At 44.4% G+C, this 7425-nt stretch overlaps 1 protein-coding gene across 1 annotated transcript in view; it reads right to left on the reverse strand.

Moving 5' to 3' along the window:
- TTBK2 (tau tubulin kinase 2) overlaps window positions 1-4266 on the reverse strand; it is a 184178-nt gene extending 179912 nt beyond the window's left edge. Inside the window, exon 1 of the mRNA XM_055316791.1 lies at window positions 3935-4266. The gene's annotated coding sequence lies outside the window, so the exon portion shown is untranslated. The remainder of the gene's footprint in view (window positions 1-3934) is intronic.
- Window positions 4267-7425: the final 3159 nt, after the last annotated feature.

The following is a 7425-nucleotide window of genomic DNA, read 5'->3' on the forward strand; positions in this document are numbered from 1 at the left end:
GATTTTTTCAAATCAAACTTTGTGAGAGGCAGGAGTCTCTTTAGCTATTCATTTTTTCCTATTTCCTCCCCTCATCTCTGCTTTATTAGTCACTGGAAAATGTTGATAAAACAATTTTTGAAGTACTTTAGAACGTGAGGCCCTTCGTGGATCAAAGAAAAAAAGAGAGGCTTTCCAAACTTAATACATAATATACAACATATGAAGAAAACTAAATGTCAGATAAAATATTAACAAGGGAAACAATGCAAAATCATTTTTTTAAAGATTTATTTATTTATTCATGAGAGACACAGAGAGAGAGGCAAAGACACAGGCAGAGGGAGAAGCAGGCTCCAGGTAGGGAGCCCGATGTGGGTCTCGATTCCGGGACTCCAGGATCACACCCTGGGCCGAAAGCAGGCACCAAACCGCTGAGCCACCCAGGGATCTCCCCCGCCCAAAATCATTTTTAAAAAGGCAATTACCTTGAAACTGCAGAAAGAAAAAAAGACAAGTATAAAATAATGATAAAAGGAAGCAACCCAAGTGTCCATCCATAGATGGATGAATAAAGAAAAAGTGGTATATATACACACTAGAATATTATTCAGCCATAAAAACACTGAGCTCTTGCCATTTGTGACAACATGCATGGACTCTAGGGGGTATTTTGCTAAGTGAAATAATTCAGACAGAAAACTACAAATACCGTATGATTGCACTTATATGTGGAATCTAAAAAACAAAACAAACAAAAAAAGCATTTACAGACCCATAAATACAAAGAACAAAGTGATGGTTGCCATAGAGGAGGGGAGATGGGGGATGGGCAATATGGGTGAAGGGGAGTGGGAGGTACAGGCTTCCAGTTAGAGAATAAGTCATGGGAATAGAGGGTACAGTATAGGGAATACAGTCAATGGTACTGTAATAGCATTGTATGGTGACAGTTGTAGCTACACTTGCGATGAGCACAAAATAACATACAGAGTTGTGTACACATGAAACTAATTTAACATTGTGTATCAACTACATACTTCAATTAAAAAATAACGATAAAAAGGGGATCCCTGGGTGGCTCAGCGGTTTAGCGCCTGCCTTTGGCCCGGAGCATGATCCTGGAGTCCCGGGATCAAGTCCCAGGTCAGGCTCCCGGCATGGAGCCTGCTTCTCCCTCCTCCTGTGTCTCTCATGAATAAATAAATAAATCTTTAAAAAAAAAAAAAAAAAGCTGACAAACCTCCAATTATATTTTGAGTATTTCTCAAAAACCTCAAAAAGAAAAAAAAATACATGACTAGAATATTTTTGAATAACATGTACTCAAATTGGTTTTTTAAAGGATTTATTTATTTTAAAGTTTTATTTATTTAAGTAATCTCGACACCCAATGTGGGGCTCAAACTTAACCCTGAGATCAAGAGTTGCATGTTCTGCCAACTGAGCCAGCCAACTGAGCCAGCCAACTGAGGTTCTTCCAACCTCCATATGTTCAAATTGAAAATTGCTTGCCACATATCTATAATTTTTCTTTTTTTGAGACAGAGAACACAAGTAGGGGAGGGGCAGAGGCCGAGGAATACAGAGAATCTTAGGCATGCTCCAAGCTCAGCATGGAGCCCAATGCAGGGCTCAATCTCTCAACCTTGAGGATCATGACCTGAGTTGAAATCAAGAGTCAGAGGCTTAACCAACTGAGGCACCCAGGTACCCATAAGAATTTTTCTATAGGAGATTTAATTTTTTAAGTGAGGAATGAAGCTATATTTTCCTTTGAGAATATTAATTCTCAAAGGCTGTTTTATTTTGCCAATCGATTAGGTCCACACTAGTACAAGCAGTCATTAAACATTTTCCCTTATGTAGTGCTTTTGTTGTTGTTGTTGTTTTGTTTTTTCTGCAACAAACATTCGTTAACTCAGAGTTTCTGAGGATTAGGAATCTCAGTGTCTTAGTTGAGTGGCTCCAGGTCAAAGTCTCTCATGAGTAGCTATCAATTTGTCATCTCTATCTATTACTTTTTAAAGTTATAAAACAAAGGATTGACTGTACCCGTCAAAGTTAAATTCAATCATCATAGTGAACTTCAGCTCCATAACATTTGTTTACTTTGAAAAACCAACAATCTATCACTAATTCTCACATTTTAGTGCATTTTTTATGTAAAATACCTTCAAAATTGTCAAATTATACAAACTTCACTTCCAACACTACATTTAAAGATATTTGAAGCCCTACATAACTGAGTTCAATTTGCTAAAGCAAATGAGCCTAATCTCATGAAGATTTTCTGAGGCACTAAAATAATCAGTATTTTTTTAAAGTCAAAAAAGACAGAAAATTCGGAGTCCTATAGTACAACAGAGAATTCACTAAATTTTGTATTAACCATAAGACAAGAAAATGAGCGAGGCATATTAGTCTTACCTCCCTACTGAAGATCAATCTGTTTCAATTTGATATTAGAAATTAAAGTAATAAAGCTAAAGACTTTTATTTTACGTGTCTAAAACTGAAAGAGGAAAAAAACATTCCCTAACATTCTAACATAAAGGAAAAATGCTAGAGAAACTTTCCATCATAACCCTGCCTCAAACACCCCTTTCAGTACCTTGATAAAAATATATCATACAGGAAAACATAAGCTTCTAAATTAAAGATTCTTTTTGGTAGCTTTTCGATTTGAATAATTAAAATATGCCATGGAAGTCCGCGCACTTATTATTTGAAAAATCTCTAGAGTTAATATTAATTCTTCAATATTACTGATATCACTAGGATTTGTCATCATTACTACCTCTTTGTAAGAAATACACGGCACTCCAATTCCCTCAATACTTTAAATAAAATCAATTTCCTACGTCCCCTTCCCCCTAAAATAGAACGTTATTCTATTTAACCAAAAGAAAACCGCAAACCCATCCTTACGGTCTATTCCAGCAAATCAGTGTTTAGAGACCAATGCAACTGTTATTAATGGCTCAGAACCAAACAGTGTAACAAAACACAGAGTGGATCCTCCCTGTGTGTGAGGACATGTGCCCATTCATAACAATGTGATCCTCACGTATGCATACAAAATCTCAATTTATATCGAATACCAGAACATCTTTACATAACACACGGCTTATAAGAAAACTGCCCTAATCTTCAGTGCTGAAGGAAAGAGCAATTTCTAAAGCTAAGGATGAGAAGAGTTAATACCGGGATTGCTGCCACCTACCAACTTTCATTCAAAGCAAAGTACAACCCTCAGTGTCATTTTTACCTCTAATGCAGCCACGACTGAAACAAAATTAACTTCACTGCGCGATAAAGTATCCTGGCATCCCAGCGGATTCTTTATTTCCCTGATTGGACATTACTTCTGTGTGGAGTCTTTTGTCCCTCCCACAGCATCCCAGGGTGTCAGCATCATCTTGGTCAAGGCAAATGACGGGCAAACCCCTCAGGGCGTTCCTTCGCACCTGAAGTACCAGAAAGTCATGGCCTCCACTGCCGTTACTACACGCCAACACTGTATATAGTCCCATGCCCCCCTCTGCGGCATTTGGGGAGGCGGGGTGCGAAAGAAGCGCTCTGTGTTTCCTGAGAATCCTGTGCTCAGTCCTGGCACCAGGAGCAGCATGAATACGAGTAATATGTGGGTCACCCACAGAGAGAAACAGAGGAAGCTTCGTGACCCTCCAAGTTCAGAGAAGACGCCGAAAGCTGCCCGGGAAACGAGGCACAAGCCCTCAGGGAAACCGGGTAGAAGCAGAAGGTCTCCGAGGTGCAGGGACTAGGGCTGGCACGAGCCCAGGGCGTGGGCAGCGACCGAGGAGTCCCTCGCACCCTTCCCCTCCGCGCCAGGGCCGGTCACTCCGCGGAGGGAGCGGCAGCGGCCGCAGGAGGGGGTCAGGGCCAGGGGAGGGCGGGGCCTGGGGGGCTCGGGGGGGGGTGTGTGTCCTACCTGGGCCGTGGCGGACGCTGGGATCGCGCGCGGGGGGCTCGGATCCAGCTCAGGGCCAGGACCGGCGAGGATCAACCCTCAGCAGGCGGGACCGCCGCCGCCTGCCCATCCCCCGCCGCCCACTGCGGCGGGACCCGAGCGCGGCTTCGAGGGCCGGCCGGCTAGGCAGTCCCCTCGGGCACCGTCCGCGTCTACTGGCGGCGGCGGCGGCTGCTGCTAATGCTGCTGCTGGCCGCCCCCAGCCGCTGCGCTTGTGCCAGCCCCTGCTCCTCCTGCCGCCGCCGCCGCCGCCGCGTCCCCGCCGCTCCCATCGCCGCTGCGGCGACTACTGCAGCGCCCGCTGACCCGACCCGACGTTATTCTCCCCCTTCGCAACCCGACACAGCCTAGCCCACCTGCCCTGCCAGTACGCACGCCCACCTCTCCGCCACAGGGGCTGATTGGGGAGCGCGTCCCGGGACCGCCACGTCGGTTGGCTGGTCCCATTGCCTATCACGAGGCGGGCGGAGAGTCGGGCGGGGAGCGTCTCCGCCCCCTACCGGAGAATTGCCGCTATCTTCAGGTTTGCCTGAGAGGGCGAGTTACCGGGAAAGGAGCATCACAATGGCAGCGCGCATGCGCGCAGGAATTCTGGGCCTTGTAGTTCCAGCCGCAGCCGCAACTGCCTGCCGGTCCGGAGTCGAGAAGCGGAGCTTCTGAGACTCGTGCTCGGCGCCCCGCGCTGTCCTCTGAGCTCAGTCGTTAACTTGCTTAGAGGGGCATGGTTGTGACCCCAGGACTGGGTTTTGTGGAAGGAAGTCGGAAAGGCGTTGTCGCGTTATGAATTTACACACTGAGACAGTCACGAAGAAGGGCACCGAATCGTGAGGCCCTACCATGCCACCTCCTCCGAACCAGAGCCGCCAGGATCTGACACGCTGGCGCTGTCCCCAGAACCGCCCAACACGAACTCAGCATCCCCGGCCGGCCCTGGCGAGAGGCCTAAAGGTTTAAAGAGGAAAGGAGACCGAAACCTCCAGAAAAGAATACCAGCCTGGAGCCCCAGGTATCCTTAACAGTCTTCGCAACCCATGAAGGATGAGATTTCCTTTCCTTTTTCAAACACCACCAGCAAAGGGTTCAGTCAGTGAGCATCCCCTGCGAGGACCAGTACGGAAATCTAAGCAAGAGAAGGCGGAGTCCCTCGGAGACTCCAGGAAAAGCGAGGCGAGCAGAGCAATGAGGTTGTGTGGGATAAGTCTGTATATTCAGTGTTTTGACTCCAGCTCTTTGATGAAGAGGAAACCTTAAGATTAAGCCCCTCCCATCCTCACCCACCAGTTTATAGAAGAAAAATCTCAAAGAGGTTTAACAATTTTTCGAGGCTATAAAACTAATTCCTGGCAGAACCAAACCTCAAACTTAACCTCTGTGGCCGGTGCTTTTTTTTTTTTTTTTTTTTTTCACTTAATAATCAAAATGACTCCCAGGAGTCTGCCATGGACTGAAAATATGCAATGACTTATGAGCTTCATTTTACTTTAAATCTTTCTTCACTCAAGTGACATCATGATTAAAGCTGATTAATTGAGAGTATGGAAAGGTTAAATATAAATCCTATATTCAATCTCTGAACTGTTATAGAAACTGTTTCTTTTTGCTCAGGAAATGCCACAGCCTCTCGATATTCTTTAAAAAAAAAAAAAAAAACAGCAGACACCTCGACTGTCATATCTAGATCTAGGATAAAAAGCAGAACAAAGTGTACATTAAAGGCAATTGATGATGCAGCTCCTCTTGTTCTGTTCAAACTTAAAGAAGTTGCCAAATTGTTTCCACTGATTAAAACCACCAGTTGTTTTTCCCATTACTTTGTCTCACCGAATATAGTTCACAATATTGGCTGGGCACGTAATTTGAATTGGAAGCGATTAGGGTTTCTGCAAATGCTTTTCCTTAAAATTAAAGAAATTTATAGGGAAAAAAGTCCAGATTCATTGAAATTATGCCTGGCAATATTTTAAATAGTGATTCTCTGTTCAAATAGAATCTTTTTCACTCAGCAAGTACAGTGTTCTCTTCAAGCTACCCAGATATAATCTCTGCTCCCATGGGTAAGGTTTTGTTTTTGTTTGTTTGGGTTTTGGTGGGGTTTTTTGTTTTGTTTTGTTTTGTTTTTGTTTTGTTTAGAGGGGGAGAGAGTGAACAGAGGCTATGGGTTGAGGGTTATGAGGAAGGGCAGAGGAAGAGGGAGAGAATCTTAAGCGGGCTCTACTCCCAGCATGGTAGAGGCCTGGGGGTCTGGGGGAGCTCCATCTCACAAGCACGCTGAGTGATCCAGGCATCCCGGTAAGGATCTTAATTAATGTACTCATAGAATTACTATTTTTTTAAGTCTTTATTTATTTTTCATGACAGACGTAGAGAGAGAGGCAGAGATACAGGCAGAGGGAGAAGCAGGCTCCAAGCAGGGAGCCCGATGTGGGACCCGATCCTGGGACTCCAGGACCACGACCTAAGCCCAAGGCAAACGTCCAACCACTGAGCCACCCAGGCATCCGTATTTTGTTTATTTTAAATGAATCAGTAGATACAGCTGGATTTTCCAAATATGGAAAGATGATTATTCTTCTGATTGTTATTTTATAACCAACTCCACTTGCAAATCCGTGAAGGGTAAGATACATAGAGGAGTATGTGAGAAAGCAATCCAGTAGCTGTATATGAAGAAAGAACTTTTATTTTAATGCAGCACAGAGGGAAGGGTACTGTAATGAGGATCTTGAGAATAGGGCAACAGTGTATCTCAGAGTAAGAAGTGTAAGATTGAATATATGGTGAAAGTTAATGACACACAAATGGAAATCCTCAGATTCTGGACTGCCCAAGGAAAACAGCTTTCCAGGGTCTCCCTTTTTCTGTGGTCTTTTCTGTTTGAGAAACACTAGAATGTCCCAAGAGATACTTGTTCAGTTAGGATAAATGGCAAGGTAATGTATTATTCAAGAGCTGGTACTAGAATTCAGGAATCCCTTTTGAGATAAATCTATCTATCTAAGGTTTCTTTTTAATTTTTTTTTTATGATAGTCACACACACAGAGAGAGAGAGAGAGAGAGAGAGAGAGAGAGAGAGAGAGAGAGGCAGAGACATAGGCAGAGGGAGAAGCAGGCTCCATGCACCGGGAGCCCGATCCCGGGTCTCCAGGATCGTGCCCTGGGCCAAAGGCAGGCGCTAAATCACTGCGCCACCCAGGGATCCCCTCTAAGGTTTCTTTTTAAGTAAATAAATGTGGTAACCAGCCTCTAAGATGCCTCCCAATGATCCCTACCTCCTGGTATTTTCACCCTGGTGTAGTCCTTCCCATACTGAATTGGGCTGACCTGTGTAACTAATAGGCTTTCTCAGAGATTATGGTATGTAAATTCAAAGATTAGGTCATAAAAGACTTTGCAGTTTCTGCTTTCTGCTCTTTTGGATCACTTAGTTAGAGGGAAGCCATTTGCCATAAGA

Source organism: Nyctereutes procyonoides, unplaced genomic scaffold (genome assembly GCF_905146905.1).
Source record: "Nyctereutes procyonoides isolate TBG_1078 unplaced genomic scaffold, NYPRO_anot_genome, whole genome shotgun sequence".
In the NCBI taxonomy this organism is placed as follows: Eukaryota; Metazoa; Chordata; class Mammalia; order Carnivora; family Canidae; genus Nyctereutes; species Nyctereutes procyonoides.